The 23,289-nt window shown below is 41.9% G+C and overlaps 1 protein-coding gene across 7 annotated transcripts in view; it reads left to right on the top strand.

Annotated features, from left to right (window-relative positions):
• The window catches only part of drp2 (dystrophin related protein 2), a 213,592-nt gene that overhangs the window by 86,951 nt on the left and 103,352 nt on the right, over positions 1–23,289 (top strand). Inside the window, exon 1 of one of the 7 annotated variants that reach the window (XM_074647508.1) lies at positions 16,712–16,905. The exons of the other annotated variants lie outside the window; for them this stretch is intronic. The gene's annotated coding sequence lies outside the window, so the exon portion shown is untranslated. Of the gene's footprint in view, positions 1–16,711; positions 16,906–23,289 lie in introns of those variants that run through there. 7 annotated transcript variants of the gene reach the window in all.

Raw genomic sequence — 23,289 nt, forward strand, 5'->3', positions numbered from 1 at the left:
GACCCTGTTTACGCAAACAGCTGCTTTCACACTCGATTTACGTCTGTCCCAATTACATAGTTAGTCAGCCGCCGAGTTTGTGTCCCAGCGTGTTGTGTTGTGACACAGGCATTAATGTTGGATTTTCTATTTCTGTTGTAATGTTTGTTAAATCTGAATGTGTCCTGTGTGTTTTACGTCTCCTCCTCCTCCGGTTTGCCGCTCGGCTCTGCTCTTACTCGGTGAAACTCTTGATTTATGCTGCGGCTCAGACTGTAGGCTGCAGATATGCTGTGGAATTCATTGTCACCTTTTTAATGGACAGCTAGCTGTCGACCGGATTCCCGTCTATTGGAATCTTTATGGCTCCCTCAGCAAATAGGAAGTGACAACGTTGACAGGCCAGCGAGTGTGGACAGTTGAGCAGAGGAGCCGAATGTCACACCACACCCTGTCAAAAGCCTTTCCTTGCTGTTATAATGAGATTTATGCTTTCAAATGAGCCCCGGTGGAGTGTTGAATCCATTAGAGCTCTTTCCCTGATGATTTAGGCTTTCTGCAGCCTTTATTACCGTGGATGTTCATCATTAGCACATACCGACACTCCATGCTCTGTGAATATTCAGTAATTATACCTTTTTTTTTCTCCTGAAAGATACCAAAACCCTTTCTCAGTGGCATCTCCAGAAATATATTTTATAATTTCACAATTCTGACTTGAAATTAATTTGTTCTGTAACATGTCACACATTTACTATATATCTGTCTCTCTGTCAGTCTTTCAGTCTTCTGCCCCTCACTATATGTGCAGCTATGCAGGGAGCTAAACACAATTCGAATTCGAAGGGATGCACCGATTTTTTTTTTACGAGTACTTCTCTGTGCCAAAAGACCCTCGTTAACAGCCAGCTGGAGGATGTGAGCGACACACGGCAGGTTGGGGAGTCCCGCATACGAGGCGGTGCGCCGCGACCGGCTCTAGGTCGGCTTGGAAAGGCTCGGGGCGAAGGTGCTTCCCGGGCCGTGGACAAAGTGCTCGCTGCGCCCTCTCTCCCCGCCGGGGAGGGACGGGGCCCCCTGCTCCCGGTGCGGCTGTCGACCGGGGCGGACTGTCCTTAGTGCGCCCCAACCGCGTCGTGCTTTCTCCATCTAATGCAAACCTCATTTTAGCAGATTCAGCCAGAAAACTCTGGCCTTTAGGCTCTTTAGAGACTTCTTTACTGTCTGAACTTCTCTGATTGAGGGTGATTTTGAGTGTTGTGAAACCAGCTGGAGTGAATATTAATTTCCACTAGTTTACCTGCATCAGGGCAGTCCTTAGTGCTATTTGTGCGAGAGTTTTGAGATTTTGTTCATGCCTAATGATAACCGCCTTTATTCTGTTATTTAGTTTATTGGTTTTTCATTGAAACCCCTTTATACACATTTCCTCAGAGGCATTAGTTTATTGTCGAAGAGGCAATTTATTATAATTGAGGAGGCATTTTTTCATTATTATTAAGGAGGCATTTTTTTCATTTTGAAGGCACTTATGAGATTTCTTTCTCTGAGTAAATATTTCTGTATTATGTGGTTGGGAACTTGTTCTCAGGCTTCTTTCTGACCAGCTGAGATCTGGGGAATCAGTACCGCCACAGTGTTTTGTTGGAAAAAAACTTCCTCTGCACATTCTCATTTTGGCTAATGCATTAGTTTATTTGTGCTCTGCATCTCTAGACTCTACTTGAGAAAGCAAAAGTGGGTTAAAAGAGTTACGGCGGGGGCGTAATCAAACCGGGAAAGTACAAATACTGAAAGGACTCACTGAAAAACTAATGATGTGCACTTAAAGCATGAAGTAGGCGAGATTGGAGCAAATAAGATTGAAAAAGTTATTTTTATAAAACGGTCGCTAATTCGTGACAGTAGTTCATGAAACAGGTAACCTGAAAAAAATCATCTGCCTCTGTGTCCTCCGGTGCTCCTAACGGCATCAACAAGATTTCACAGACCAGAGGAAAACAAGCAGTAAGAGCTGATCTGAGGTCTGCTGTCCGGCTGCCGTCTATGAGAGCCGGCTGTCAATCACTCTGAACTCCGACCAAACAGTCAAACTAGGCAGCGCTGATCAAATATGAATCAATATTACGTTACATTGATGCCTATTTCTCTCCTCAGATGTTCTCAGAATCATCTTGTAGTGCACGGTTTAGCTGTAAAATGAGAAAATTTGTGACGCCGCCGCCATTGTGAAATCTGGTGAAAGAACGACAAGTTCCGGTCACATGACCGGAGCACAGCCAATAGGAACGCTCTCTCAATGAAATGACCTGTGATTGGTCAAAGTCTTCCGTCACGGGCTAGATGTTTTAAAGCCTGAAAACAGAGCCATGAGGAGGAGCAGAAGTCTAGTAATCTCTCAGAACACTTGAATTACAATATGCTGAAAGGTTATTATGGGATTTTTGCCCAATGATGCCAAAAATATATACTGACTACTGAAGCTTTAATGTGGCCAGATAAAAGACATTTCTTTGTAATGATTCAAATGAACTTAACTAGCACGTCAGGTTTAACCTCACATACAGTGAGCTAAATCTGTGGTGTGTCAGGATCCAGGTGAGATTGAAACCATGGAAACTAGAAGTTACAAAATGATCTTACCACAAAGAGCCGCAGGTTGCTGACCCCTGGCACAGAGTTACAGCTAGAGATCAAAAACACTGACTGCTTGGTCAGATTTATCTCATTCATTTGATTTATTTGGAGTCTTTGATCACCAAGTTCATGCATTTGAGTAGTTTGACTTTTTTGTTGAACAAAATAAACAATTCTAAAACATTTTGAATACTCAGCAAAGAAAAGTATCAAAAAAACAAATGTTTTTTCCATCAAAACTGAAACATTTAAATATTCAGACCGTCTCAGCTCTATCTAGTAAAAATATGTTAGGATAAATAAAAGTAAATGCTTGTTTGTTAATTTTGAGCTGGAGCCCAGGTTGTACCAAAATAAACAAATACCAAATAAACAAATCTGTTGGGGTGAAATGATGATTACTCTGAACCAAAGTCAGGTAAATGGTGTGTAGTCGGGTTCGACGGGGTCAGCAGTACCCACTTAAAATATATACTTTAGTGTTACTTTTATTTTGTGCTTGTTATGCACTCTCTGTTATTTTAATCATTAAAAACTTTAGATTAGAAGATGCACAGTTTAGCTGCCTCAGTTCCAGAGAATGCCAGCTGTTTTATACATGCACTATTAATCCTAAATGCTACACGAGGCTATAAGAAAAACCTTGGCTCTTAATTTGCATTATTTTTATGTTGTTGTTGGCTGCGGTGGCATCACTAAACCAAATTACTGTGACATTTTCTAAGGCAGGGTGGATGAATGGATGGAAGGGCCTGATTGGTAGCATCTGGTGTTTAGTCACAGTAAACTTGGAAGGTTTTTCTGACCTACTTTGATTGTTTCAGGACCGAGCACAGAGGCACAGTCCCGGTGTATTCAGAACGTACGTCACAAATAAATATGTACGAGGAAGCACAGAAAGGACAGAACAATAAAGTCAGTTATAATACAATATATATGGAGCATGATGATCATGTCACTGTGGGAGCACTGTGAGTGATGAACCAGAAAACTTAATGAAAAAGAGTCTGTTATTATTTTGTGAGCAGGATTTGAACTGAATCAGAAAGAAAAACATATTTTTGTGTTAAACTTTAGCTGACTCTCAGTTAAAAAAAACATTCTCTCTCTCAACAGAATATTTCATCTCATAGTTTATCCAGTGGAAGAAAACTCCTCTTAATTAGCAGGATTTCTATTGGGGTGTGCTAAATTACCTCTTTTTCCTGAACCAGGCGTTCCGTCGCCACACATCATTGCATGTTTGGAAGCAATGACAAGGTTGACTTTTAATCAGCGTTGCGTACACACAGTAATTGTAAGGCGGTATGTGCATGTCTTTGTGTTAATTTTCCTTAGTTAAGTCTAAACACAGCAGATGCACTTGTCAGTGAATGGGTGTTTGAAACACAAGGGACTTAATTTATCGACTTCCCACAGTTTTTCATTTTTATTGCACAAACAATGCAGCTGTTGCCAAAAGATGAACCCCTTTGAGATGAACATTTTTATGTCTCGGATAATCCCTAAAAATGCCTTTTGATATACATTGAAAACCGCTTATAGTGACCACGGTTACAGTGATTCACAGCAGTTTCAGGCAGAATCATTCCTATATAAATGCTGTTTAAATAATCAAGTAATCCACTTTCAGTGTTCATTTTGGGTCTTTTCATAAATGACAACATATAGAAAAAAAAGAATTGAACTACGGTAGTTCTATTTTTTTTTCTTTAAAGGCAGTATATATTTTTGGCATCATCAGGCAAAAATCCCATAATAACCTTTCAGCATATTATAATTCAAGTGTTCTGAGAGATAACTAGACTTCTGCTCCTCCTCATGGCTCTGTTTTCAGGCTTTAGAAAATCTAGCCCGTGGCGGGAGACTTTGACCAATCACAGCTCATTTCATTGAGAGAGAGAGCGTTCCTATTGGCTGTGCTCCGGTCATGTGACCGGAACTTGGCGTTCCTTCAACAGATTTCACAATGGCGGCGGCGTCACAAACGTTCTCATTTTACAGCTAAACCGTGCACTACAAGATGATTCTGAAAACATCTGAGGAGAGAAAAAGGCATTAACGTAACAGAATATTGATTCATATTTGATCAGCGCTGCCTAGTTTGACCGTTTGGTCAGAGTTCGAGAGTGATTGACAGCCGGCTCTCATAGACGGCAGCTGGACAGCAGACCTCAGATCAGCTCTTACTGCTTGTTTTCCTCCAGTCTGTGAAATCTTGTTGATGTTGTTAGGAGCACCGGAGGACACAGAGACACATGATTTTTTTCAGGTTACCTGTTTCATGAACTACTGTCACGATATAGCAACCGTTATATATAAAAATAACTTTTTTAATCTTATTTGCTCCAATCTCGCCTACTGATGCTTTAAGTGCACATCATTAGTTTTTCAGTGAGTCCTTTCAGTATTTGCACTTTCCCGGTTTGATTACGCTCCCGCCGTAACTCTTTTAACCCACTTTTGCTTTCTCAAGTAGAGTCTAGAGATGCAGAGCACAAATAAACTAATGCATTAGCCAAAATGAGAATGTGCAGAGGAAGTTTTTTTCCAACAAAACACTGTGGCGGTACTGATTCCCCAGATTTCAGCTGGTCAGAAAGAAGCCTGAGAACAAGTTCCCAACCACATAATACAGAAATATTTATAAATATTTATATCAGCGCTGCCTAGTTTGACCGTTTGGTCGGAGTTCGCGAGTGATTGACAGCCGGCTCTCATAGACAGCAGCTGGACAGCAGACCTCAGATCAGCTCTTACTGCTTGTTTTCCTCCGGTCTGTGAAATCTTGCAGATGCCGTTAGGAACACCGGAGGACACAGAGGGACACAGAGGAACATGATTTTGTTCAGGGTTACCTGTTTCATGTACTACTGTCACGATATAGCGACCACATAAAAATAACTTTTTTTAATCATATTTGCTCCAACCTCGCCTACTTCAGCTTGAACTATTAATTAAAAATCAATTTGGTGTTTTTATGAATCGTTATAGTATCACAAAACATAATATCGCGATACTCAATATTTTCTTACCCCCCTAGCTGCTAGTGGTGGAGACAGAAAACAAATGTGCGTGGGGAAAGCGCCTGTGTTTGAAGCCCTCCTTGAAACAGCTGTACTGTATTTTGAAACAGTCAATATAATACAGTAAATAGCGAAGGCGTTTCATTACTTTATATTCATGTAATAAATATACAAACGTCAATTAACTGGTAATCTGCCCGAGAAATGAAGAAAAAGGAATCAGTTCTAATAATCATCCTCTCATAGTGATCAAGTTGACCCGGGCAGACGTGATCACTGTAAGAGGTTTCCACTGTGATTATAAAGGACTGACGAGTCCTGACGAGTCCTTTTATAATCCGCTTTAGTGGCGTATTGCTCCAGCTCTTACTGTCACATTCAGTATATATTACACCACTGTAGACTGAAAGGGACGCATACATCTTAAACAGAACATGGCATCACTAAACACTTTCTCTTACAGGGCTTACAATATGAAAGAGACGTTGTCAAGACATGTAGTGCACTTCATTTAGAGTTATAATGGACCGGATATCACCGTTCATGTCATGTTTTTAAAACCCCACAGAAGAATTGGGATTGCTTTTTACCTCTGGCTGCTCCGTCTGACAGGCGCTCCTCTGCTTTTTTATTTTTCAGTCTGCTCACTCGAGGTGTGCTTGAAATCATTCACCTGAGAAAAGTATTTCAATCTAAAGTTAATCACCATTTATTTCGGATTCCTTCTCTAGTAATTTCAAGCCTTGTGGTATTTTTGTTTTTAATTTTTGTAACTTTGATTTATATCTGCTTGTCATTTTTTCAGGAACCGTTTTAAAAGCAAAGGAGCTAGTTTTCATTGTGTTTGATAGAGGATGAAATATCTCGACTGACGTCTGCTGCCTTAAAGGTCACATATTATGCTCATTTCCAGGTTCATAGATGTATTTTAATGTTGCACTAGAACATGTTTACATGCTGCAATGTTCAAAAAACCCTTTATTCTTCTCATACTGCAGCCTGAGTCTGCCTGCCTCAGAGCCTAATTCAGCCTCTGTCTGAAAACCACTGATTCACAGCCTGTCTCCTCCCACTCTGCTCTGATTGGTCAGCGTTTTCTGTCAATCAAACTTCCTCAACAACAGCGTCACTATCTCCCCCTCCCTCCCGGAGAAGCTCTGGAGAGAGAGACGAGTGGAGAGAGAGGCAGCTAGAATAGAGCTTATAAACCACTTTAAAGTTTATAAACCAGAAACTTCACCCAGCGCACGTTACCGGAGGAATCTGATCAGAAATCGGCGACACATGATGAACATCTGCGGTCCAGATTCCAGGTTTTCCTGACGGTTTCTCTCAGGTAAATAATACTATTTATAGCTCTGTTAGTTAACTCAGTGTTTACCTCATGCATCAACTCTGTAAACCGTAAACATACACTCTGTTTTACGTCTGTCTTTACAGATCCATCTTTGAGAAATGACCGACAGAATCATCCCAGAGGAGAGCAGACAGCTGAAAGCAGATGGGAGATACAGAGCTAACCCGTTAGCATGTAGCTACATGCTAACGGGTTAGCTACATGCTACCGCTATGACACGGTGTGTAAACACAGCGACCATCAGGGTGGAAAATAGAAGATGTGAAACAGTAGTCAGTTCATTATTTCTGCTAAAAGATAAATGTATGGAAGATCAGAGTAATGGTATATTAGTTACAGTAGTAGCTGTCTCTGTGTTACCATGACTACAGACCACCGGAGCTTAGCTTACCATAGTTTACCAGAGCTGAAGACTTTCTCCTGTACCATGTCACATAACTAACTAACAGGTGAGATGATTACAAATGCTGTGAATAATTAATATTGTCATCTGTCAACTCAAATAAAGTTTGACTGTGAAACAGAAATGTGTTGTGTTGCTTACAGTCACTATTTACTACCTGTACTCTGCTACATGCATGACATCAAATATATATAATATATAAATATCATCTGTTTAAACAGTGTAATTACATAAAGCCTTTGTGAAAGAACATGTTATATTTAGATGATGGGAGTACATGAAGCCTGTTCTGCTGGTTCTTGCAGACTTTGCTCAAGTTAGGTTGAGGAGGAGAGACAGTGACGCGCTGTGGGGCGGGGTCAGCTACTGAAGGTTCTCTCTGGTTCGACCAGGAAACCCTTACATGGCTTGCATTTCTCTAATGACGTCAGAAGAGAAGGAAAAAAAGCGATTTTTTTTTCTGCACCCATTTCCGGACAAACGGAGGAGGAGAAAAAGAGAGAGGATGGTCTTTTATGATACTATGGTGGCCTGTAGACACACTGGGGACAGATATTGATGTTTAAAAGACATGGAAAAGTGCATTTTGCATAATAGGTGACCTTTAAAATAGATTCAAGACTACAAACTGTTCCTTAAATTTTAACCTTGTTACGCTGCGTTCATTAGTCATAAACATAATTGAACAGATGACATATGAATCTCAAGTTCTACATTATGATGATTAAATAAGCCATATGTGAGATTGTATGAGGCTTTTTCAGCTTTTATTAAGGTTACACGGCAGTACATTCAATTTTCTTGAAAAAGACAGCGGGGGGATGACGATGACTGTATGAGATAAGAATGGAGAGTGTTCACAATGAGCTCATTAGGATGCTGTCTGTACCGGTGGCATCAACAAACACAGCTGAGTAAAGTGGACATTTGGCTGTAATCTATTTCTTGCTGGGGGAGCTGACCACTCAGGGGCAAACAGCAAAATAACTCCATCTTATCAAGCGAGGCCTAAAAGCCTTGTTTTCTTCAAACAAGTGAACAAAAATCTGTCTGTGTATTACCATTATTTCGGCATGCCTCCAAAACAACTCAACTTTATTTTTTCTATAAGCGGGTGGCAGCATCTTGAAAGGACATAGATTAGAGTGATGAATTGGGGGGGAAGTTATTCAGGGTGTCCTGGGGTTTTTGAAGTAAAAGTAAATTTTTTGCAAATGTTAGGTTACTGGCATTTGAAGCAGTTCAAAGGCTTGGAGGAGCATGAAAATCTCCTGGTTAACGTCAAAATTCAAATAAAAGTAGGGATGCTAATTTTGAAAAATGTTCTTAAACGATAACCGACCCTCGTTAACCGATTATTAACCGTTAACCGATAAGATTAGTGCCTCGCATGCAGCGGTGCTCCAGCTGCACTGTATGAGCACAACAGACAACTGAGTCTCCAGTTCACCGTCAGGAGAGTTACTGTAGCAGCCACGGGCTTTTACTGGGAACGTTGCTGCATGTCCGCGACACTGCAGCCACTTTCCCAGTAAAAGTCTCCACCGCACATTTAGTTTAGTTTAGCAGGTTGTCAGCTGTGTGTCTGCCCGGCGTAACTTTAGCGATCATCCGTCAAACAGTGTGTGTATTTGTGCTACGTTAGCAGCTCCAGCATTGCCGGTGTCTTCGTGCTCGCTGCCGCCACACACATAGTCCGTCAGCGCGGCGAAACTTTAACTAGTGCCCGACAGACCGCGTGTGTGTGGCAAGTGTGAGGTTGTTGGTGGCGTAATAGCTATGAACGTAGGTGTAGCAGAAAGGTGTCGGTGAATAAATGCTACTCCTCCCCTCAAGCGAGCTCGAGAGACCGTAGTCAACTTCCTGTGTCTTGCAACTCCGTCTGCGCCTCTTAAAGTGGGCTGTTAAGGTGGGCCTCTTTTCAACAGTAACTGTAGAAAGTGTTGCGTTGGGTTGAAGCGGCGTGAAGAGAATCACTCTCGGCGAACTGCTTTTCCTCTCCGTCCACTTCACGTAACTGAGAAACACAGTAAAAAAATATTACAACATACTATTAAAACAGTCGTTCTGAAAGTACCTGTAATAATAAAATGTCATATCGTTTTTAATGACGGGGCATTGGGATACCTTTCTAGTATCGGTATACTGTTCAACACTACCTGGCAGCTTAACTGTTTTTATCCACTCTCACTGCAGTTAACAGCATTTTTTCCAGACACAGCAGGCAGCAGTTTTCTGCAACAACAAAAAAAAAGCTCAGATAAGCCCACCGTGCACTCACTGCCTGCTCAGCACCAAACTGCAGCCAAAGTTATCAACCAGCTGGTGAACATAGTGCGACTGCAGATATTTACCTCAGGGGATGGTGGGGGCAAGGCCATTTTATTTATAGAGCAGAGCACCACTCAGACACAGGGGCATAGAAATATATTGAATATATGAAACATACCATAAGACTTTAAGGAAACATTAAAATTGTATTTAAAATAAAATAAAAACAAAAAGCGAGAAACAAGCAAATAAGTACAAAATTAGAAAGAAATTGCATTTGCAAGCAACAAGAACAAAAAGCAAAGTATGCAATTAAAAAGTTACAGATTAAAAATAAGATGTTTATCTAGTTTATCAGAGAGCCACAGTAAACAATTATGTTTTAAATCCTGATTTAAATGAGCTGACAGTTTCAGCAGACCTCAGGTATTCAGTAGGCTTGTTCCACAGGTGGGGAGCGGAAACTACAAGCTGCTTCACCTCGCTGGTTTTGATCCTGGAAACGTCAGTAAACCGGTCAACCAGATGACCTGAGGGGTCTGGATGCTTTGTAACCAGGGTCTGAAATGAACTGTTTTCACTGCCTGCCACTGTGGCAGACACGTACTTTTTTTGTCTGCCACTAAGAAATTTTATCTGCCACTTTTGAAATGAAGGAAGAACATTTTAGATCTGATGTCATTCAATGTTCCATATATTTTTACATTAAAAACATTATATACATGGTAAATTACAGTGTTTGAATTACACCGTAGCTTCTCGGCAGCCCTATTTTTGGGGGGGAGGGTACTGTACACAGTACTGTACTTTGCTATTGACATATATAGTGGTTATTTGCATAAAAACACACAATTCAAATGATTATGATTATTTAAATATTTGCTTTGATTAAAAAAAATCTTGGTAAGTTGTTAGAAAGTTAAACAGGTCATAATTCCCTCTCTATTATTTATTTTACATTGATGTGAAAAAACATCTCCTTCAAACAACTGGATTTCTCGCCAAAAACTTAATTTTACGAGATTACATTTGAACACATCATGATAACGTTGTAATTTACCTTCTCCCAATAGTCATTTTGTTGAGCAGAGCGTGAACGTCTCATAATAATAACTCAATGGCACCTCCGTTAATGTTAGTAGCTCCGTAATTTATCCAATCAGTACTGTGCTGCACCTCTCTCCACCGTGGCTCCGGTCCAAAACAAACTGAACCATGATACGGCATGCGTATACGTCATTGTGCATGTGTAACTGTCGGTAAGCATCAATAAGAGGAATCGATAGTCACGGAGGCATGAGATGCCAAGAAAGCGGACAACTACGGTTCTCTATTCCCATCACTAGCGTTTTCCATGTCTTCCATGTCAAGTGGCGGGTGTCCTGATGATTTCACCCGCCACTGTCAACAATTACCCGCATTTGGCGGCTGCTAATTTCAGACCCTGTTCGTAACGTAAAAGTAAATCAGAGATTTATTTAGGCCGTGACCATTTAGTGCTTTATAGAATAGTATAGTAATACTCCTTTAATAGTAACAGGATTTTAAAAGCCAACGCTGTGATTCAAGGATCGGTGTGATGTGTTCCACTTTCGTGGTGTTGGTGAGGACTCTGGCAGCAGCATTCTGGACGAGCTGCCGCTGTCTGAGAGATTTTTTACTCAGACTTGTGAAGACACCGTTACAATAGTCGAGCCTGCTAAAGATAAACGCATGAACGAGTTTTTCTGTATCCTGAAAGCCTTTGATGAGACAGAATGAATAGACATGCACAAACAAATATGTTGATTTAGAAATTTGAATGTCAGCGTTATGAATGGAGCTTTTAAAGCTTCCAACTATTTGGTACAGTCATAGTCCCAGTCTTCTATTGAGGAGTTTCATATTCTGTTTACTGAGGAGGGCACTCTATTTACTGTTTGTCGCTGTCCATTGACGGGGGGTGCTGAATTAATGTTGCTGTGGCATATTATCAAGGGAGGGAAGGGACCGTGGTCCGGATCCTCCCAATCCTCTGTCCCATCAACAACTCCATATGACTGCATACAGTATGAGCAAATGCATCGATAACCTATTTAACTGAGAAGGGAAGCCCTGCTGCGTGTCCCTGTATGTGTATAAAGCTAAGTTCACACTACACAACTTTCAAAGTCGTCAGATCGCAGTACTGTTCACACTAGAAAACTGTCTGTCTTGTAATCGAGAGTTTTGAAGTCATCGTGGTTTTCACACCACATGACTGACCAGCAAGATCTTTCACCAGGAGGAATCCCCGATGACGTCTTCAAACTACGTTTTGTCACGAAAACACATGGGAGAAGTCGCCGATGCTGTCATTGGCACACACTATGTAGATGAGTCACTGTGTAAATGTGTTACTCCATGGATGGTTTATTCATGCAAACATCCACCACTCTAGGTGCAACAACAACTTTGGTCCAAGTTTTAAATGCAACACACACAGTAAGTTTCTATTGTAACAGGAGACCCCTCCGCCAGATTTCCCCTAAATCCACTTAGTAGGGATGCACCGATACCCGTTACCAGTATCGGATACCACTTTACGGCAGCGGGACGTTAACCTCTTGTCACCATCTTTCGGTCCTCACGCTCCACCTCCCTGACGGTGTGGGCGAGACGGGCTGGTGGTCCGCCTGACCCCGCGGGGCCGGGATCCCACCTCAGCCGACCCTCACTTTCATTGCACCACAGGGTTTTGCTTGCACCCTCTGACTTGCGCGTGCGTTAGACTCCTTGGTCCGTGTTTCAAGACGGGTCGGGTGGGTTGCAGACATCGCCACAGACCCCTGGCACCTTTTACGTGGGCCGAGCCCCGCCCTGGGGGCACGACTCGGTTGAGGCACGACGCGGTGAGGACAGTCTGCCCCGGTCGACAGTCGCACCGGGAGCAGGGGGCCCCGTCCCTTCCCGGCACCGTGTTATGATTTTTTATGCTAAATGCAGTACCTGTGAGGGTTTCTGTACAATATTTATGATTGTTTTGTGTTGTTAATTTATTTCCAATAATAAATATATACATACATTTACATAAAGCAGAATATTTGCCCTCTCCCATGTTGATAAGAGTGTTAAATACTTGACAAAATCTCATTATGAACAGATAAAAGATGTGCAATTTGCGATTAATCACAATTCAATATTTTAAATTGATTGACAGCCCTAGTTGATGTGCATAATGATGAACAAGATGTCTAGAATATTTCCATTTGATGGAATAGTGCAGCCATGAAAACATACCGTGTGTGTTATGTCAGTGTCAACATCATATAGCTTTAATGAAAAGGCAGAATAAACTAATACACAACATACAGTTACGATGGTTTTGACAGCCTTAATAAATTAACCCAAAGAGTTATCAGTGTGGAGGAATACCTTGGGGGACCAGCAACTCTCCCAGATTAAAGGCCTATAAGGCCTGCTGTGCCACACACACACGAATCTCACAGTTGATGCTTTGCCGCTGCTCTGGAAGCGCTTCACTCACCGTGCAGTTGAAGGAAAAGCATAACATTACTCACCTGATGCTAGAATCAACACAATGAGCGTCCTATTAAGTGTTCAAATAACACTTTCCTCACTTCCACCTCCAGCAGCAGTAATGATGTTAATGTCAGCCGAGCTCTTATTTCACCGCCGAGCTCTTCACTTCAAAGCCGTCTTTTTTAGGACAAAAAAAAAAAAATGGCCCCTATGTAAATATAAATAAATGTGTGGATGCCATGTTTGCTCCTGTGGGAAATTACTTTGTCATTGGAAAGATAATAAAGCAGGAAAGGGGGTAATGAAATATGTCGTTGAAGGGCAAAACACTGCAAGCATGACAATGTGCAGTCGTGATGGGAGTACAGGAGGAAGACGGCAGGAGGAGGAAGAGGAGGAGGAGGGGAAGTGAAAGTCTTTCCTTTCTCCTGCTGTTCTGTCGGGTGCTTCCAATCACAAATCACCGTGCCACATGTCTGCAGACAAATGGAGTCAAGCTTGGGAAGAGTGCTGCAATGTTTCAGGGGGGAATAGTAACAGTTTGACAGCAGCTGCCTTTGCCCAGCAGGGGGGTGGAGGGTATAGCTGATGTAGTTTTTCTTACAGTAAGTGTGTGCGCCTCCTATTTAATAGACGATATTGAAGAGTTCCTATGTGGATATGTGTGTGTGTGTGTGTGTGTGTGCTGCTGCTATGTCATTGGAGCTCCTCCAGTCCCTCCAGCAGTGTGTGACGGTTGCAGCTGTGAGGGGAAGCTCAGCTCGCTCATCCTGCATCAGCAGCAGAGAAGGGACTGAGAGCTGGAGGGTGTGTGTGTGTGTGTGTGTGTGTGTGTGTGTCTGTCTGTCTGTGTGTGTGTGTTTTCCCCCTTTCCCTTCTAACTGGTGGCTGTTGAGGGGCTGTGGGACAGCGGGACAGAGCAGCAGGGAGGCAGTGGTCCAACCTCCACTAACCCCCATCAGGCACACAGCCAAGAGCCAGGACACACACCAACATGCATCCACACACACTCTCACACACACACACACACACACTCACACACACTCACTCGCAGCAACTACACAAATACACTCGCACTGACTATATTTACCAGTAGGCCTCCTGGACACTGATACTCTGAGTCATTGTTGGCCTGGGATTTAATTGTTGAAGTGAAAATCAGTGCTCGTCCACATTCAGTGAAGTCCAGCCGCGAAATTTCTGGGCGTCCGTATCAGCGCTCGCCAGTTCTTTTGGACGGAGCATAATGGTCTTTATCACTTCTGTTAAGTGTTTGTAATTGTGGGTGTATGAGCATTACAAATCGTTGTTGGCTTAAACTCGCTGACAGAAGGATGTGTTCGCAATTACAGTTTGAAATTAGTTCCATTTCACTACAATCACTCCATCTGTCACAGACGATTCCTTCCATATACTATATATATATATATATATATATACTGTATATAAGGCTGCAGCTAACGATTATTTTCATTATCGATTAATCTGCCGATTTATTGATTAATCATTTGGTCAATAAAATGTTAGAGAATAGTGAAAAATGGCCATCCCAGTTTCTCAAAGTCCAAGGTGAAGTCTTTCTTGTCTTGTTTTGTCAGTCCAAAACCACAAAGATATTCAGTTTAATGTGATATAAAACAGAGAAAATCAGGAAATCTCCATATTTGGGACATATTTCACAGCTGTAGTCATGAACTTTGGTACACTTCCTCTCTAAAATCCTGTTTCTAATAGCTATAATCTAGATCAGTGATTCCCAACCTCCTCCAACAGGTCCCAGGATAATTCTGAGGGGTCACAAAATGATTTAAGGAATAAGAAATAAAAATGTGTTTCTGTTTGCACAAATCCTGTTAATCGTTCTGATCTTTCTCTGCGTTTTTGATTTTTTTCTTCATGAGATTTTGGATACTTTCACTTTGTTAAACCTCCACAAATCCTTCAAAGAAACAATCAGAAAACACTCTTGAATTCCTCACAATTTCTGCAAGGCTGTGAACAGGAGTAGCAAGCAGACTTTGCTTTGGTTTAAGGAGTCACAAGCTAAAAAGGTTGGGAACCAATGATGGATAGACTCGATGGATAATATTCAGTGTCCCCCGAGTCCGGTCTTGAACTTGGCAGAATAGCATTTTCACACTACAAACCTTTTACAAGATAAACTTGATTTGGAAACACTGCCTTCATATCGGCCATTCAAATTACCATTAACTCTCTGTTAAAAGAGATGATGTATCTCTGGATACGTCCTCGTTACATAAAGATCCAATAAATAAAATAAACTTGTGGCATACAGGACATCTGTCCTCCGCTGACACACACAACATCGCCATGCAGCAGCGAGATCCAGAGATCCAGAGATCCTTTATGTTCGAGAAGAAGATTCACTCGTGTGGGGAAAAAACTGAACTGAACAAACTGAATTTCTATCTTTTGTTGCTTATTGCTAAATCTCTGAAAAGTGGTGTTTCTTTTTGTTTTATTGAACCCTGGTCTCTTCATTTCCGGTGAATGTTATTGGGACTTGCATTTGATTATGTTACACTTAACTCCCCAGATCCACTTTGTTTGAACCAATCCAGCAGCATCCAATCAATTTTCAGGAGAAAATCATGAAGAACTAACGTTACGTTACTGAGCACCAGTTGGTTCCAGTTACTCTGCTGTTAAAATGACGTTACATTTGATGAAGAGGTATGGCTTGTTTAGGACTCGAGACCTGAGTTGGGACTTGAGTCACAGACTTGAGACTTACTTGTGACTTGCAAAACAATGACTTGGTCCCACCTCTGGTAGCCTTTACCCAGTGAAATGTCACCATGTCAGTGAATTTAAACTACTGCAATCTGAGGATATATATATCTATATCTATATATATATAGATATAGATATATATCTATAGATGTACACATCACATTGGATTTATTGTTTCTTCTTTTTTTTTTTTAACCGTGGTATCAAATTTGGTATCGAGAATCGTCAAAATTCGCTGGTATTGGTATCGACTACTAGATTTCTGGTATCGTGACATCCCTAATCCCTACAGCCATGCTACTAGCGTGGCTAAAAATCCACACAAAAAGAAGTAAACTTAAAAACTTCTTCAAAGTTAAATGAGTTATGTTCCTTTACGTGCCACACATTCCCTCGTTGTACCGTCACCGTGCTGCTGCGGCTTCGACCCTTTTATTAATCGTGTGTACTGTGGGAATGTACTGTAGCAATGCAAGCCTCCGCTGTAGGAATGTAATAAGGTATTTTATTTGTATTTTTTCTCTGTATCAAGGCTGTTCCCAGAACCATTAGAGCAGGTTTTTCTATGCACTGGTCCGAGTGTGTGTGTGTGTGTGTGTGTGTGTGTGCGTGGGTCGTAGGACATCAGGCAGATGGCCTTTTCTTCCCCTCGGCCTCGAGGAGTGGGGGGACCATGTAGGTGTGAGCAGGAATGTACAAGGACAGAGAAGTCTTTGACCAAGAGAGACGTTTCTGCTTATTAGGTCACCCATCACTCCCCATGCCTGTGTCTGTCCTCCCCTTCCCTTCCCTCCCAACCATCCCTCTCCCTGCTTGTTTCTTATATCGCTCTCTGCATGCCCAACTCATCTCTGGATTCTCCACCAAGCCAATCAACAGACGGGGTAAACACTGTCACCGCTCCCCCGTGGTGGCAGGTTTAACAACGTGAGTCTGAGACTGGAACGGTGACAGCGCAGCCGGGCTGTACTATTAAGGTAGGCACTGCACATTGTGAGAGAGAGCTGCATTTATCTGCAGAGCTCCAGTAATGAGAGTAAATCCCAGCTACCTCATTTCTTCTCAGGGATATCTTAGCTACAGTCTTGATTCCTTCAGATTAATATCAACGTGTAGACATGGTGTGGCGGCACTGTGGCTTTGATCCTGTGATGCTTTATCTGCAGATGAACTGTCTTTTTCTCTTTTGCTCTGAAATCCAGCAAAGCTCTGCGTGCTATCTTTTATCATCTTCAACTCCTCTGATTTGAAATTCGCATATTGTCTGGAAAATGTCCTTCCAGGTTGCCTTGGCTCGAGTTGTCAAGAAAAGAGAGAGAGAGAGAGAGACAGAGTAGAGGAGGCAGATATTCTGTCTGCGATGTTCACATAATTGGGCAATTTTTTTAAAAGTGTAAAGCTCCGATTTCTGTAGGAAACCGTCACGGAGTACATGGAGGTGAGAGCCGTAGCCTCAGCAGCGAGATGAATATTGTCTGTGTCACTTTGTGGCATGTCAGTGAAATCTCTGCTGGTTCTTCAGCATCTTTGGAAAACACGCAGCACACACGCTCGGCTGAGCAACGCCACATCCGATCAAGGCCGTAAATAATGCATGCTTAAAGCTTGACTCATGTTTTTGAAGTTTAAAGCGGGAGACAGACCCACCTAAAGTGTTGCACTGTGGGCTCATGCATGCCTGCATGATGAAGATGTGTGCCTACGAGATGGAGATAATAGAGACATTTGCATGACATGATTTTTGTGGACATCATGTCCCTATTGTGATGTATTTTAATACGCCTTGCAGCCAAAAACGTGAACTGATTTTTCTTTAAATATTTAAGCCAAGTTTATAAATACATTCTTCCAGGTGCAATGATGTATGAGTTTGTCTTTACGTGAAACCCTGCTTGTAGCTATCTGAGAAAAAGTTGAAGGAGGAGAGGAGAGATTTGAGGTCGCCGACTGAGCTGTCCGTCACTCGGTTCCCTTCACTCCAGAAACGATCTTTCACCCGCGGGGTATCCTCTTGGTGTTGGCAGTGACGTGGTTGATGGTTGTCGTTGTTCAAAACCATTTCACATCTTGAAGCGGCAGCTTTCCAGAGCAAACAAACAATCATACTGCCATTCTGCTCTTAAACATCGTTGTGTCATGTGGAGCCTCCGCTGCCTCGTTTCCATGTTTTATTCTCAAATCTGTATGCAGAATATAAAGACGGTTAAATTATTATTCGAGTTCAAGTGAGGTCCTGGACGAGCTAACCGTATGCAGCGTCACACGTGACCTCCGAGTGGGAGAGATGTGCTGATTCATACAAGACTCACCTACACTAACAGGAGCTGTCTGAGGAAGAAAAGGGAGGGAAGGAAGCGAAAGAGATAACGGGAGACAGGAGTGGGAACGAGAGGGTGATGAATCATGTGGAATTGGAAAAAAAGAAAAGAAACGTGGGGCCAATCTGAGGTGAGGTGGTCTGTAGAACAAACTAGAAAAGGTAGAGAGGAGAATGAATGTGTACAGAAGAGGAGGAGGAGGGGGGAATAGAGGGAGGATGAAGACAAAGATAGGAGATGAGTACACCGAAAGCTAGTCTTTCCCTCCCTCTCGCCGGGGAGACGTTCACTCAAATGTTGACACTGCAACAAAAGTTCTTTCTTCCTGGTTCATTTCGGGCTCAATTTGTTTTAGACAAACCACCTGGGTTCCAGAGAGAAGCACTCAAAGGGAAGCAGAGAGTTAGTTAAGGGGATAGTTTGGGTGTTTTTTCAAGTGGGGTTGTATGAGGTACTTATCCACAGTCAGTGTATTACCTGCAGTAGATGACGGCAGACAGGAGTTACCACACAGAACCAAAGCAATGTACTGCTGTGGACGCTATATTTAGAATATCTTCGCCGGTTTACCTCGCCGTCAGACAGCTATACAGTCTATGTTTTTGACGGGGAACTGAAGCGGTTATCTTTGCTCTCGCCAAAGCAACCAGACTCCATTAAAAAAACAACTGTAATTTAACCTTGCAGAACACGGGGGGCTGCTCGTCTACCGCTGCCTCCATCAGTTAGTTTGTTTGCCATTGTGTGACTTTGGTGAATCTGAACTAACCAAAGTCACACAATAACAAAAACAAACTCCTGTGTTCTACAAGGTTAAATTAAAAAAAAAAATTCAATGGAGTGTGGCGGCTTTGGCGAGAGCATAGGTCAGGGGTCTTTAACCTGCAGCTCCAGCTCTTTAGCTCCTCTCCAGTGGCTCTCCAGTTAAATTTTCATTTTTATTTATCATTGTTTTAGTACGACAGTACGACGGTACGACGGTACGACGGTACGACGGTACGACGGAGTAGCCACATTGAGGAAAATAAATAAATCGGAGATTTTGAAAACAAAGTCATAATATTACGAGAATAATGTCATAAGTTTACGAGAAAAAAATTATATTCATCATATCATAAAGTAGTAATTTTACGTGTTATTTTCTTTTTTCTCGTAAATTTCTGACTTTTTTCTCGTAAAGTTATGACTTCATTCTGGAAATCTCAGATTTTTTTTCCCCTCAATGTGGCCCGCACCGTCAGGGAGGTGGAGCGTGAGCGCATGCGATAGGACCTGAAAGATGGTGACGAGAGGTTAACGTCACGCTGCGGTAAAGTGGTATCAGTGCCGTTTGTATCGGAGCCGTTTTGCGAGTACGAGTACATGAGCACAGTATCCGACCTGATACTGGTATCGGTGCATCCCTAATAAAAACAACAAATATCATGAGGTACAGCTATTTCTTCTACAAGATATCTCATGAAATGGTTAAGGGCTTATGTTTTGATAACTTTATACTCGAGTGAGTGTAATTCATGTGTGTGTGTGTGTGTGTGTGTTGCCGTACTGTAGGTGGATGGCTGACTGCTGCTGTAAAGGTTGGAGGTTGAGCCCTCCAGCTGGAAGGAATTGGATTGACCAGTTTAAAAAAACGATGTGATAAGAGCCTTCTGACTAAGCTCAAGGGAAGCTCCTGGTTATAGTGTGTGTGAGTGTGTGTGTGTGTGTGTGTGTGTGTGTGTGTGTGTGTGTGTGTGTGTGTGTGTGTGTGTGTGTGTGTGTGTGTGTGTGAGTGTGTGTGTGTGTTATAAGGCTGAAGGTGTTAGCTGAAAGGTCCAGCTGCTGCTGCTGAGGTAAAGGTTGTGAAATGAACGGAAAAGACAGGAATCCTGACAGCCCAGTGACCAAACACAAGATTTATCATGACCTGTGAACCGGGAAAAGCTTCTTCTGCCACTTATTGTATGTGTATCTGTGTAAGTGTATCTGTGTGTGTGTGTGTGTGTGTGTGTGTGTGTGTGTGTGTGTGCGTGTGTGTGTGTGTGCGTGTGATAGAGCCTGTGTGTTTGTGTGCGTGGGCTGTCTCCTTGATATGTTCTTTCCCCACAGCTCCATCAAGGGGATTGCACCTCTTCATGTCTCGCCTCACATGCCCCCTCACTCTAAAAGTCTGTGAAAAAAGAGGCTTTTTGTCTGCGTTTGTTTCCTTGAGTTTAATGGAATGGAATAATAGGATGAAACTGACGGCGTCTCATGATTCAGGTTTTTCTATCTCACACACAAGACACAGTTATTCAATTTCACTCTGATTTGTTGACTAGACTTCTTGTGTGTGTGTGTGTGTGTGTGTGTGTGTGTGTGTGTGGCGCTTCACACTTTGGAGCACTTGCATTGTTCTTTCTTTAACTAGGTGTGTATATATCACCTAGAGGTAGACCGTAGAGGTATCTGTTTGCTGATTTATTCTTCAGCTGATTTTGAACTATTAAATATCAGAAATGCAGGCTCTGCACTACACAGTCTTTACATTTTCCTGTCATGGACTAGACCGATTATTCATGTAAAGGATTCGTGTGTCCCAGGTGTTCCCCTTTCATGGATCAGGTCTTGACACAATCAGGTTTATATTGCAAACTTATTAGCAAAAAGTTGGTTATTTTCATATCCAGCAGTCATGGAACAACATTATTGTTCACTTTATCATGTTTCTGATCACCAGTGACCCCGCTGTTGTATTGATCATAGCAGCTTTAAAGGAATAGTTTAACATCTCGGAGATTCAAGGCAGCCAGCAGCGGACTGTGACGGACCGAGCTGACTGGCATGATGGAGTTTATTTACCCCAAAATGAAACAAACTATTGACAAAATATGCAGCAAAGTTTTGGGCCTAGAAGGGTTTAATAACTTGACATAAACTGAACAGAACAGACTTAACTGACCTAATATAATGCAATATAATGGGTGATCAGACCATTTTTGAAACAAAGAAGTAACACAAAGACAAAAATCACTGCCAACTAAACTAGAAATACAACAAAACAGGACAACAATTAATCCATCAGTATGCATTTATTAGTTATTAACCAAAACAAAAGCACCAACAAACTAATATAGTCTAAAGAAAAAGACAAAATCTCTAAACTAATAATCCCATTCCCCTATGATGTGACATTCTGATTGGCCACTTCCTGTATTTAAGAGCTCTGCTTTAGGGGGTGAATCTTTTACTGACAAGATGTCCCTCCAGCAGCAGCAGCAACAGGTAGTGGATCCCTCAGAAATCGAAGTTCTCATCTCAAGACAAACTAAAGTGTGACACTACAGAAGTGAACTAAACAAAGAGAAACAAATGTACCGCCAGCAATACTAAATAATCTGAGTATGATGTATAAAACAAAAGCTATGTGTCATCATTTATCTGTTTGCTGACGTGTATGAGGTCAAAAGGTCAACCACAATGTGGAGAAAATGAACTATTAAGTGTAAACTGTAAAGAAAACTAAGGTGAGGGCAAGAGGGTTACCGCCATCACAAGAAGTTACTGGAAATAATCCGGCACGTAACCCCCCCCCCCCCCCCCGACGTAACAAATTAACATTTTTAAACACACGACTTTTCTACGGATTAAACAAAGAAGATGTATGGTGTTAATCAGTGAGCTTTAGAAGTGCTGGTAGGTGGATTTTGTTCCCTTTGGACAGAGCCAGGCTGTTTCCCCCTGTTTCTAGTCTCTGTGCTAAACTAACAGTCTCCTAGCTGTAGCCTTATATTTACCGTACAGTTATGAGTGTGTATCAGTCTCTTCATCTAATGCTCGGCAAGAAAGCAAATAAGCTTATTCCTAAAATGTTGAGCTAATTTAGAGCAGCTAACCCCCCTGAAATGGAGCATGTTGTGTCAATGAGGAGGTTTGTATTCCAGTGGATCCCAGTGGAAAACTTAATATTTGTTGTTTTTAAAGTTGTTTGGCATAAATGTGCTCACATGTAAAAAATATGTGAAAGCTATAAAGTACATTTTTGTTTATAGAAAAAATGTATGCTAATAAATCTGTTGCTCTCTGCCCACTCATTGTGAGTGGGTGTTCAGACCGATAACAGCCCTAAAACAATGCGGGGGGTTGTTCCATGAACAGGTTTTTTCTCATCAGACACCACAACACTGCACAGAGATTTATAATATTAGGTTGGATCTTACTGCTCTGGAAAGTTTGTCTTGACGATTCCAAAGTGAACAGTAGAAATTATCTGTTCATGTTGCGAAGTAATCTCGTAGGAATGTGCGTTTGCGTGTATTTTGATTAGCCAGTGCAGCGCCTTGGCAGATGATGTTGCGTTGTGGTAAAAGTTGAACATTTTAGTTTAATTAATAAAAATTGTCGGACAATCCTGCCTTGTTTTCCCACAACATTTTGTTTGATACTACCCCTGGAAGTTCGCTAAAGTCCGAAATGTTTTAATCCTCAACCCGATCTCACGGGAAGGTGTATAAATAGCACGACATTTCGCGTGTCATGAAAACACATTTTAGCCTTTTTCACGTGTAATTTTTACGCCACGCAACAAAACTACGGTAACAGCTGGTTTGGTGATGCAGGTTTAGGCAACAAAAACACTAAGTTAGGTTTCGGAAAAATATCATGGTTGTGCTTAAAATATGTAGGTAAACAACATTACAGAAGTACGGAAAAAACACGTTACAAACATCACCAACATAACTTCTAAATAACTCAACAACACTTTGGGACACAAACAGGTCTTGAACACTCGTTAAAAGTCTTGTTTGTTTGACCCGTCCTGCTCCCCTCCCGTCCGCCATCAGCAGTCTTTCTCACGTTTTATTCTACGTCACTAGCTCTGAGTGTAGCATATTTATGCGTTTACATTGCAGTCCGACCACATGCCGTACACGTGACACGCCCAAAGCAAGAAAGACGTTCTTATTCCATGCTAAATGACTTACCGTGTCATTCATACGACATTTAGTGCGACCGGGCAGTAATCCTTCCCTCATTGGCTTCACATGTCAGAACAAAATCTGGATTATTAGTAGGCTCAATCCA

Source organism: Sebastes fasciatus, chromosome 10 (assembly GCF_043250625.1).
Source record: "Sebastes fasciatus isolate fSebFas1 chromosome 10, fSebFas1.pri, whole genome shotgun sequence".
In the NCBI taxonomy this organism is placed as follows: Eukaryota; Metazoa; Chordata; class Actinopteri; order Perciformes; family Sebastidae; genus Sebastes; species Sebastes fasciatus.